The following is an 11431-nucleotide window of genomic DNA, read 5'->3' as shown; positions in this document are numbered from 1 at the left end:
ATCCCAAGATTAAATAACACAATTGAAGATTTCAATATGTTTAGCCTTTTTTTTTAAGATATGAACATAAATTTTGTATTTACCGTTGTGCATAAGAACAAAACAAAACAAAACTGAAATAGGTTCAGTGTCCTATATCAAGGCCACTCAGATGAAAATCCTGATAAGGTACCAGGATAAGTGCACAGGATAGATAGGGAGAAAGGCAGCCTATGAAAGGTTGACACAGTATTAAGGAGTAACCTTACACATCCAACCTCTGTATCTCCTTAGGATCCAAGGGAACAAGTGGCCAGAGGTATCAGAGCCTCCTTTGGGAGAGGCAGAACTTCACAAGAGTAGAACCAGAGTGGTCTGACAACAGCTTTGACAGCAGCTAGACGAATTTGGGTGACATGTAAAAAAGGACTTTATGGAAAAAAGAAATTGGTTCTCAAGAGAGCCCTTTCCCTTCCATCAGAAAGGGGTTGAATAAAACCTTTCCCAAGCGTCAGAGGATGAACTAGGTTAAGGATTTCAAAGCCCACCAATACCAATAGTAACTATTTGTCAACTCTCCAAGTCAAATTATGTACCCACAGAATCCCAGGATTTTCAGTACAAAAAGGCCTGAGAAATATATTAGTCCAACTCCTTATTTTTACAGATGAAGGAACTGTGGCAGAGAGAGGTCAAGTGATTTGTTCAAAGTCACCCACTCATCCAAAGTGAATGGCAATTTGAACCTAAGACGTCTGACTGCAAATCCAATGTTCTTTCTATTATACTATAGAGCCCTCTGGTTCTTTGTTGCTCAGTCATTTCAGTTGTGACCAACACTTTGTGACCCCATTTGGGGTTTTCTTGCAATGATACTTAAGTAGTTTGTCATTTTCTTCTTCAGCTCATTTTACAGAAGAGGAAACTGAGGCAAACAGGGCTCTGTGACTTGCTCAGGATCACACAGGTATCATGTGTCTGGGGCCAGATTTGAACTCCTGACTCCAAGCTGGGAGCTCTGTGCCACCCACCTGCCCCCATAAGATGACAGCTTACATTTCTCTAGTACTTTTTTTTTTATATTTTCATTACAAATATTAATATTTGCTCCTAACAGAGATAATAAATATCAAACTTGATATTCAAAGTCATGTCTTTTGACACTGAAACCAGTGTTCATTCCACTCCCTTTTAGTAAGTTGGGTCTTTTCTGTGAAAAGAAACTAAGATTTAGAGAAATGGGCAAATATACGATAGATTAGAGATCTAAAACTAGAGGGGGGTTGTCTCAAGACGTAGAAGACACATTTTTGGATGGAGCCAATGTGGGAATTTGTTTTGCTTTGTAATACATATTTCTTAGAAATATTTTATTTTTTTCAAGAGAAGTCAAAATAAACGCTTGCTAATTGAAAAATGTAAATACAGATACACACTGATGTATACTAATATATGCGCTAATATAGATACACTCACAATGTGAGTTTGAGACCACTTGATTGAATAATGTCCCTCAGTTCGCATTTATTTGTTTCAGGCACCATGCTAATCACTAGAACTACAAAGCAAAAAAGGTGAAGGACATTCCCTGCTCTCCAGTAGCTCAAGACAACATACAAATAACGATGTACTCACAAGTTATGTGCATCTTAAGAATTCCGTCTTCAAAACTACTAGGACCTTATAGGCCATTTCCATTTGCTGCTAGAGATTTTTAAATCAACCCTAGGCTGAAAGGCAGAAAAAAAGCCCAGCACTCCCAATTTCCCACTGAAGCCTGGAGCTTCAGAAAACATTGTGTAATCTGGTCACACCCAACTCTTAGAAAGAGAAGGGAGGAGGAGGCCTAAACTGAATTATGTAAAGAAAAACACCAAGGCCTGGTAAGCACTGGCAGCTCCATGATGGCAGAATTCAATCTTAAAATAACTCGGGCAATTCAGAAGCCTGAGACAGACCTCAGAAAACTCAGGTTCATGTTCAAGCAACTGCATTACAATTTTGTAAACATGGTCTTTGTGTTTTCTCTTTTGTGAACTTTGGAAGATAATGACAGGCTTGATGTTTCTCATTAGATGTGGATGTGAAGCCAGGACCAGCAGGATAATGGGAAAGCTGTGACCTAAAACAATCCCAGAAGGCATCTGTCACAGCGTATTCTCCCAGCAGACGTTTTTCATTGAGTTTCCTTCGGAAGTAGTAATAATTTAGACAGTGGAGTGGGCTGTGGTTTGAAAGCACTTCACATATGTTAATTCATTAGTTTCTCACAATAACCTGAAAAGGAAGAGAGTGAAAATATCCATTTTACAGAGAAAGGAACTGAGGCTTAGAGAAGTGATGAAAAAAGGAGGAAAATAACAAGAGCCCAAGCCAAGGACTCAAATACTAGGTCCGTTAACTCCTCCACCAATGTGGAACAGTAGGAAAAATAACAGGTTCTGCTTTCATAGTACATGGGTTCAAATCTTAGCTTCGTGTGAACATGGACAAGTCACTTGCTGTCGCTCAGTTTTCTAATCTGTAAAATGAACCAGGTAGAGAAATGGCCTCTGAAGTCACTTTCTGCTCTAAATCTGACACAATACTGCCAACCTAGCAATCGGGTTCTGCGAGAATGCTGTTCAATGACCCTTTGCTTTGGGGTCTTCATGAGCATTCAAGTTACTTACCTCATGAGTGAGTCAGCCTTATAAAGAGGTCTTAAACCACAGTGGGCAGAGAAATAAAAGACCTATATATGGAAGCACAGAGCTTACCAACATTATACTGAATGAAACTGTTAAGGGATCTTCTCTGTGGCAAACTGGCATTTAAAACCAAGATTACCCTGGTCCTGGAAAATACTGCCTTTTAAAATAGGAAGCACTCTGGAATTTAGTTACAAGGAAGCTTAGGCATTATTTTAATAAAGCATATAAATAAAAGAGGAGATTTTATCCTCTCTCACTAAAGTAATATGCTTTAAGGTAAACTGTCAAGCAGTATATACATACACTGGATTATTGTTATCATATGTATATTGTATGGGGATGTCTACTCCAAGAATGTGAAGACTTCTCCCAGCAGAATCGGTAGATGAGAACAATTTGTTCTAACTGCCATGAAGGCAGCTGAAGCAGGCATTGTAGAGCACTTAGATCTTGGTCAGACATCAGACACCAAGGTCACCCACTGCATCCCAGGCCATTGCCAGTAGTGCTGACCTTTGTCTTGTCATTGGACCTCCATGACTCTGGAAGAGAATGAAGCTGATGACTTTGTGCAACTCTGCCTCACTTAAATCCAATTCACACATAAATCAAGACATCACTCTGTGATGTCATTGGTCCTCTTCAAAAATAAAAAACAAACAAAAATAATGTCACCTCATTTTATAGATAGGGAGACTGAGGCCCAGAGAAGCTAAGTGATTTTTTTCAAGGTCACACAGCTGGTATCAGAACTCAAATCCTAAGATTCCAAATGCTTTTTGAGTAGTTTTGTCTTGTTTTTCCAAATTCTTTTGCATGATACTACAATATCTTCCTATATGCCATTTCTTAGATGTACCAGTTTATATCAGATGGGATAATATGACAGAAAAGGAAAATGATAAATGTTGGAAAAGAATTGGGAAGCTAATGCATTATTGGTGAAGTTGTGAACCGATCCAACCATTCTGGAGAGCAATTTGGAACTATGCTCAAGGGGCAATCTAACTGTGCATACCCTTTGATCCAATAATACCATTAAGTCTACATCCCAAAGAGATCATACAAAAGGGAAATGGATCTACAAGTACAAAAATATTTATAGAAGTTCTTTTTGTGATGTCAAAGAATTAGAAATTGAGGGGATATCCATCAATTTGGGAATGGCTGGATAAGTTCTGGCATATGATTTTGATAGAATAATACTGTGCTATAAAAAATGATGAACATACTGATTTCAGAAAAGCCTGGAAAGACAACACAAACTGATGCGATGTGAAATGAGCAGAACTGGGAAAACATTGTACACAGTAACAATACCATTGCATGATGATCAACTATGATTGACAACTCTTTTCAGCAGTATGACAATCCAAAATAATTCCAAAAGACTCATGATGGAAAATGCTATCCAGATCAGAGAAAGAACTCATGGAGTGTGAATGCAGATTGAAGTATACTATTTTCACTTTCTCTGTTTTTTTCATGTTTGTTTCCTTTTGTTCTGTTTCTTCTTTCACAACAAAATTAACATGGAAATATGTTTGACATAACTGCACATGTATAACTTATGTTAGATGGCTTGCTGTCTTGAGGAGGGAGGGAGGAGAAAAATTTGGAATTCAAAATCTTTCAAAAAATGGATGTTGAAAATTGTCTTTATATGTAATTTAAAAAATAAAGCACTATTAAATTTCTACAAACTTGAAAAGAAGTATTAGTTGAAGGACAAGTGTATTCCACTTCTAGAAAATGCAACACATGAACAACCGAATTTACAAAAATAATTATGTAAGAGAAGAATCTTCACTTCATAAAAGAATTTTCTGGAAGTTTTCTGTTATAGAACCATAGAATTTTTACAACTGCAAGAGGTCCTGGAGATTGTTTAGCCCACACTTCTGATTTTATAGAAGGGAATTTGGGGACTCAAACAGAAGTGACACTCCCACAATCAGGACATTGTAAGGTCCACACTGGAACCTAGGCTTCCTCATCCCAGCCCAGGACTCACAACTGTCCTGTAGGCTGCTTCTCATATATAATAGTAATAAATTTCTTGAACCACTGGTTACAAGTGAATTGATGCCCCTGTCCTTGGTTTCTATACCCATAATTCTTACCAAAGACATGTCTTTTTCCCAAACCAAATCTCAGAGGTGGAATGTAACTCAGAAACTCCCTTGTTTGACTAGAACCTGATCAACAGTCTCCTCTACAACTTTCTCAACAAATAGTGACCCAGCTTTTTACCCAGAGACCTTTAGTGATGGGAACTGACTGCCCTACAAGGAAGTGCCTTCCACTTTTGATGAGACCTTCTTTAAAAGCCTTTCCTTCTCTCTTCTGACACTGTCCTCACTCTAATGTAAGCCCTCATCACCACATATCTAGATTATTTCAATATCTTACTGGTTGGTCTGCCTGTCTCATGTCTCTCCTTGTTCCAATCCATTCTCTATCCAATCACCAAAGTGATTTTCCTGAAGTACAGGTCTGATCACCCCATCATTGTCTCTTAATAAACTCTAGTGGCTCCCCATTGCCTCCAGAATCAAATACAAAATCTTTTATTTGACCTTCAAAGTCCTTCATCGCCAGGATCCTGCCCTACCATTTTAGTCTTCTTACACTTTATTCCTTGGTATGTACTCTTGTGATACTGTCCTCTTGGCTATTCCATGAACAAGATACTCCATCTTTTGACTCTGGACATTTTCTCTGGCTGCTCTCCATGCCTGAAATCATCTCCCTCTTCATCTTCACCTCCCTGACTTCCTTCAAGTCCCAATTAAAATTTCATCTTCTAGAGGAAGCCTTTCCCAATTCATCTTAATTCTAGTGCTTTCCCTCTTTTAATTATTTCCCATTTATCCTTGTTTGTACATATATGTATGTCTGCTTGTTGTCATCCATATGACTCTGAGTTCTTTGAGAACAGGAACTGGCTTTTTCTTTTCTTTTTTTGTATACACAGTGTTTGACACAATATCTAGTACTCAAATGAGAAATGTTTAATTATTTGTTTGTTCATTTATATCAAACCTAAATCAATAACATGCAAAATTCAGAATCATCCATGCTGGGAAGGTAGCCAGGTTAAAAGAAATCAGCTCAGTCCTACATTTAGCCTTTGCTGCCTAAACTTCTAAAACCAAATGTTCCAAAGGCTTAGCCAGAGAATCCCTGAATTGGAAGTGGTGCCAGAGGAGACTGATAGCTTCTCTTCAGAACATTATTTTAGCAGTTTATCCATCTGAGTTCTCTGGACCAAATTCGCTGGCCCTTTCTTTCCAATCTCAGAGTTGTGGCACCCACAGTACGACATAATCCCTTAGCTAACCTAACTCTCGCCCCTGCAGATTTCTACTAAAACCCACTCTAGCAAATAGAGTTTAGTTTTAAACTAATTTACATAGTTATGGTGAGGCTCAGGTTTCAAATATGGTGGTTCTGTATTACTAGAAACCCAGAAAGATCAAAGTAGAGATAGTGTCATGTATTATTAGATTTGAAACTCTCTGATAATTTTTTTTCAATTTTTGTGGCCCTGGAATCCAGAAGAGTGCTCTCATATAATAAATACTTAAGAAGCATACAGTATATGCTTCTTATACATGTATATGTTTCTGTATATATGTATACAGTAACAACAATATTCTTTTAAGAACCACATTGAGTAAATAAGTCATTTTGACTATTATAAGTACCCAAATTAATTATAAGGACATATGAAGAAACAGGCTGTCTGAATCCAGAGAAAGAACTCATAAATCATAGTATGTATAGAATAATTTTACATATATATGTATGTATGTGTATATGTGTATATATGTATATATCTATATACATACACACATATAGATGTATATACATACATATATGTACACATATTGCATCTAGTAGTAACCATCTCTAAGGTGAGGGAGAGGGCAGAAAAAAAGAAAAAACAGAAGTTTAGATGATAATTTTATTATATATTTAAAAGGAATAAAAAATTGTACAAAATAGATATGTAGTTTCATGTGTAATCATCATTCTTATTATACTATTCTATGAAAATGCTTTTTTATTTCATAAATTAAAAAGAAATTTCAAAATAAATATTTATTAAATTGTCTTGAAATATACAGGACTTGGAACCGAAATATCTAGGTTCAGCTATGTGACAGTGGTCAGATTGCTTAATATCTCTGAGTCTCATTTTCCTCTTCTGTAAAACAGAAACAATACCACCTAGATTAACAGGAGTGTTGCAAGGAAATTGCTCTCTAAGCCTTAAAATGTTGATAGAAGTGTGAGCTAGTATAGAGAAGTTATAGGGCACAGAGATATAGATGGCAGGGAGAAGACCCCAGGTGTCCCCTAGTGTTCAAACAGGGTGAAAGTTCAAGAGCTTCATTTTACCTGATGAGAATAAGGCTGATTATTCAAAAGCTCTTTGACAAAATCAGTTTCGTCTCTTCCAAATCACAGACATCACCTGCACCGTCACAAAAAAGCTGCCTTTCCTTCCCATAGAGCAGGGACATTTGATTCCTGTTGGGATAACAAGTGTTCAGATGCCACCACACCATAGAGTCAGATACAACTGAAATGAGACTGAACAACAACACAATCCTAGGAAAATATAGAGCAAAATATAGAACAGAGATAAGATTAGAGTCAGAATTCAAATCCAGGTCTCTGGCATCTAAGCCAGTTCTCTTTGCATTTTACCTGTCTGCCTTTCAAAATGGATCTTGATGTGATTTTTTTTAACATGTGACAGAGCCTCGACATAAACTCCAACTTTGGCATTCATGCATTTATACCATCTTAGAAATAAGTCGGCCTTATAAAAAGAGATTGTTAAATACTTCAGTAACAAACCCTTCTAGAACAGAGTCTAAGGCTCACCTTCCTTATTCCATTTATTATTTATTAACTACCTATGTACAAAGTGCTGCTTTATTTTTTGAGTAGAATAAAAGAGGTCATTTTTTGCCTCATTTCTTGCCTAGCTTTAATCACTGAATGGATGTTGCCTCAGACACACTGAGACCTGGGAAAGACCTTAGCTTAAAAAAGCCAAGGTCTCCCACAGCATTGGGGGACATCTCCAATTGTTCTGATCTATAACTACACCTGGACCTGGATGACTTTGGAGGAGAGAGTGAGGCTGGTGACTTTGCACAGCCCTGCCTCACTTAAATCCAATTGACTTGCAAGTTGTGACATCACCTCCTTGATGTCATTGATACTCTTCCAGACAAATAACAACTCACAAAGGATCACTGGTATATCAAGTAGCCCTGAGCTTCAGAAGTCCTCCTGATTGGCTAGTTGTCCTACTCCACTACCTGCTTCCCTTGTGGAAAAGGGAAGTTCTAGCATATTGAATTGGCTAGTACGGTCATTACAGAGCTCATGTCTGTGGAAGATATCAAGATTCATCGGTTATATAGGAATGTTAGAGTAGGACCTATGCTGAGAGGAAATTCCAACAAAAATTCTGCCATTTGATCAATTTCCTCTTCCTAATGCCTGTCTATCCACAGACACTATAATATAATCTGCTAAATCTTTCTAGTAACCTGACTTTTGCCTTCCCCACAAAGAGTCCAAGAATTAACTAGAAATGGGTATAAATGTAAGGCCAGGCCCAATCTCTGACGAGGCATTAGGAGTTTTCACAACTTGGGGCTCAGAGGAATTATGAATGAACTCACAACTTTTCATCTAAAATAAATTCCCTCAAGCCAAAGAGAAGGGTATCAAGTGGACCTTAAGGACCATGTTGTTGCCTCTATGCCAAAAATGAGCCAATTATTGAAACAGGATATAATAATAATAATATATTATAATAACATAATAATTATAATGTAATAATTAATCAAAAAGTGGAAATAATTTAGATGGAGAAACAAGGCATGTGCACCTGAAAGAATAAGAGCAAGAAGAGCTGCTAACACAGGGCAGGTTGTAACTGTGCGGAAAGAAGTAGTAGAGACAGGGAATCTTGTAATCATAAAACCCTCCAATGAATGAAACTCCATTATACTGGGGCTCTGAAGAATTGTCTGCCCAGGCTCAATTCTTTGGGGAACAAGACAATTGTATTTACATGAAAAAACTGAAAATGAGTATTCCTGACATTAAATGCAGAATGGGAGGGATGGGTCAGTGGGGTGTGTTTCTTTCTCCCTGCCATTAAGAGGTCATAGAAGAAGAGTAGAATTTCCTTCCCCACTTATCATAGGATTACAAATCTCAGTCAGAAGGGATTCAGAAGACATCTAGTGCAATCCTCTCATTTTACAGATGAAGAAATAAGGCCCAGATAAATTAAGTGATCTACCCAAGGTCACAGAGGTAATAAGCTTCAGAGCTGAGATCTGAACCCAGGTTCTCTGATCTCAGAGTCAGGATTCTTTCCATTGCCCCCCATTTGATGGGATAGCCAGGCCTCTATAAGTCTGAGGGTCAAAGATTTAAAGATAATGATAAAAGGACCATATAAATCATCTAGTCTAAACCTTTCATTTTATAGATACACAAAATGAAGCTCAGATACAGGCAGCAAATGAAAGAATCAGGACTCAAGCTCAGGTCTTCTGACTCAGTCAACAAGCACTTATTAAGTGTGCCAACATTTATTATGTGCCAATCACTGAGAATACAAATAGAAAGGTAGTCCCCATCCTCAAGGAACTTACCTTAAATTTAAGGAAAACTTTTCAAAGGGGCAGGAAACAAAATACTGAGGGAAACAAAGGTGGTAGTGTCCAGGACTAGGTAGAGGAAGCCCTCAGTGCAACCAGACAGGAATAACACATAGTTGGCCAGGCACTTCCATAAAATGGAGGGATCTTACATAGACTCCCACTCTAGCATTCTCCATGACACCACATTCTGTTCATGAAAACTAAATTTGCCCCAGTGGAATATAAACTCTTTGAGGGCAGGGACCATTTCATTTCAGTCTTTGTAGGACCGACACTGGGTATACTTTCCAGAGATGTACTCATTGATAATGAGGTTGACTCATGCCTTGCCAGAGCTAGCTCAGCACCTGGGAGGCTATGAAGGAAAGTGTGGGAGATAAGAGGTATTAGACTGACTACCAAACTGAAGGTCTACAGAGCTGTTATGCTTACCTCATTGTTATGTGTCTATGAAACCTGGACAGTATAACAGAGCCATGCCAGTAAACTTAATCACGTCCATTTGAACTGTCTTAGGAATATTGTAAAGATCACCTGGCAGGATTAAGGTACCTACTGGACTCTAAGGCCCTTTTTCGAACTAAACTGCCAAGCATTCAAACTCTGCTTCAGAGAGTGCAGCTATGATGGGTTGGCCACGTTGTTCAAATGCCAAGTGTACGCTTGCCTAAAAGACTATTTTATGGAGAACTCACATAGAGCAAATCCTCACATGATGGTCAGAAGAAGTGACACAAAAACACTCTCGAGGTCTCTCTTAGGAACTTTGAAATAGATTGTGTGACATAGGAGATACTGGCACAGAACTGCTCAGTGTGGCATGCCCTTATCAGAGAAGGTTATGTGTGTGCTCTATCAGCAAAGCAAAATTGAAGTAGCTCAATAGAAATGCAAGATGGGCAGATTTAGAGAATCCACCCCAAATGTTCACACAGACTGTTTGTGCCCCACCTGTGATAATGCATTCCAAGCTCCTATTGATCTGAGCAGCCACAGTAAGAAGCTTTGTAACTTGACTCTAACATAGTGATGTCATTTTGGTCCTCTTTAAAATGAAGGACAACAACCAACCAACCCACCAATCTAGTGCCTTGCACATGGTGCACACTTAATAAGTGATTGTTGAATGAATGAAGTTCACATAATCCCCTTCTTTTACTTTCACCATTAAGCATACAATCAGTTTCAGGTCCCATGAGAAATTTCAGCATCCAAGAAATTTCAGCTTCTATTTCCTCAGTATCAAACCTGGATTATTTTTGGTGTCACAGTACTACAAAGAATCTGACTTTGAACATCATATAGAAAAGGAAGAGCCAAAAATATTTTTGTTCTTTTCTAGTTGTGACCATAAGTGATGATGCTCAGTACTTGTTATAGAACAGAGAATGACAGTGACTTTTATTTCTTCCCAGAGAGTGTGTGTACGTCTGTTTCCTGCCAGATACCCAAAGATAATTTAGTATTCATGAGTTTCATGTTTGTCTGTTTCAGGATGCACAGATTTCAACTTGTCTCTAATTACCCAGCTCTAAATATACCCCCATTCACATATGCACAAGTCACACCTTTTACTTCAGCATACCCATACATTCCACCTAATATTAACCCTTGGGGTTTCAAGTAGAAAATGAACAGTGACTATGTGGAACTTCCTATGATCAGCAATATTTCAACTTAACAAAAATGCTCTTCCTTTTTTGGTAAATTTTTAAATTTATTTTAAATTTTAACATAAAACAAAAAAAAACCCATTGACAAGTATTCAGTAGAACATACTGGAGGATTAATATAAAACAGTAAATTTCCATTTCAGGAAAACCTATATAATAAATACTACCATTTTTTCAAAGCTGCCCAGCTTTTCCTTGCTTTGTAGGTTTTCTTTTGTTCTCTGCTCTGCCCTCCTCACCCTAAAGAAGACTAAAATTAAGTGCAAATATATATACATAGATCTCTATAAACATACACACATATATACACATCTACACTCATATATATGTGTAAGACTGTACTATGATTATTTCCACTTTTTTTCTATTTCTCTGAAGA

The sequence above is a fragment of the Notamacropus eugenii genome, chromosome 1, assembly GCF_028372415.1.
Source record: "Notamacropus eugenii isolate mMacEug1 chromosome 1, mMacEug1.pri_v2, whole genome shotgun sequence".
In the NCBI taxonomy this organism is placed as follows: Eukaryota; Metazoa; Chordata; class Mammalia; order Diprotodontia; family Macropodidae; genus Notamacropus; species Notamacropus eugenii.
The sequence above is the reverse complement of the archived record's forward strand: the minus strand, read 5'-3'. Positions refer to the sequence as shown.